At 63.9% G+C, this 927-nt stretch overlaps 1 protein-coding gene across 1 annotated transcript in view; it reads left to right on the top strand.

Annotated features, from left to right (window-relative positions):
* Positions 1-927, top strand: part of NTM (neurotrimin) — a 718,324-nt gene that overhangs the window by 35,975 nt on the left and 681,422 nt on the right. The window lies entirely within an intron of this gene.

Below are 927 nucleotides of genomic sequence, written 5' to 3'. Positions count from 1 at the left end.
GGCCTGAGCCAGCCCAGAGCACCTATTCAGTCCCCACGGGCTGTGGAGATGCTGCACCGGCTCAGCGCCCACCGACCCAGCAGAACCGAAGCACCCAGGGGACTCCACGCTTCCTCAGAAGGGAGAGCTTTCTCTGCCCTCAGAAACATCACCGTGGACGCTGCCTTGTTGTCAGACCAAACTTCCCATCTGCAAGATGTCAGAGTGCAGAGTGGGGGGCCTGAGTGTGGGAGAATGGCTGGAAGCAGTGAGCAGCAGTCTGGGGTCCGAGGAAGGCCGGACGTGGCTGCTAAGAGCAGGTCGTGGCCCACATCCTTGGGGAACAAAATAGGAGGATTGCTACTTATAGTTTGGGATTCTGGAGCAGAGCCAGCCTGAGGCACAGGACGGGTGAAGACGGGGCTCAGAAGGAAGCTCTTTGTCCGGTCCACCCTGTCACTTCTCCATCAGCGCGGAGAGGAATGTCAAGGGGCTGGCAGGGGGGAAGTGGAGGCTGCCTTGGGTCAAACCCAGGCAGGAGAAGAAGAAATCCTCAGCGAGGGCCTTGGAGCCCGTGGGGAGCAAGGGGCTTGGATCACTCAGCCGGGCCTTGCCCTTTCTGGAAGGATGTGCGGTCTGGGTGGGTGAGTCTCAGACGGCAGAGGATCAGGCACCTGCCCGACCCTGGCGCCAGGGAGCCCTGGGCTGTCCTCTGAGCAAAGCCTGCAGGCCTCGGAGGGCGCACCAGGGGCCCAGGCCACCCCTGGCCCTGCACCCACAGCCTACGGCCCCTCCTCCCGCAGGGCCAGGGCGGTTCCTTCCGTCCTTAACCTTCGCGGAACGTAGTTCAGATCCTCAGGCCCAGCAAGCGCCCCAGTGTCGGGGGCGGGGCCGCGGTGAGTTCGCCCCTGTGGGCCTGGGCCCGAGGCGTTGCCCGGGTGATAAGAC

The sequence above is a fragment of the Mandrillus leucophaeus genome, unplaced genomic scaffold (genome assembly GCF_000951045.1).
Source record: "Mandrillus leucophaeus isolate KB7577 unplaced genomic scaffold, Mleu.le_1.0 Scaffold979, whole genome shotgun sequence".
In the NCBI taxonomy this organism is placed as follows: domain Eukaryota; kingdom Metazoa; phylum Chordata; class Mammalia; order Primates; family Cercopithecidae; genus Mandrillus; species Mandrillus leucophaeus.
Note: the sequence above shows the minus strand (reverse complement) of the source record. Positions and strands in the feature narration are given on the sequence as shown.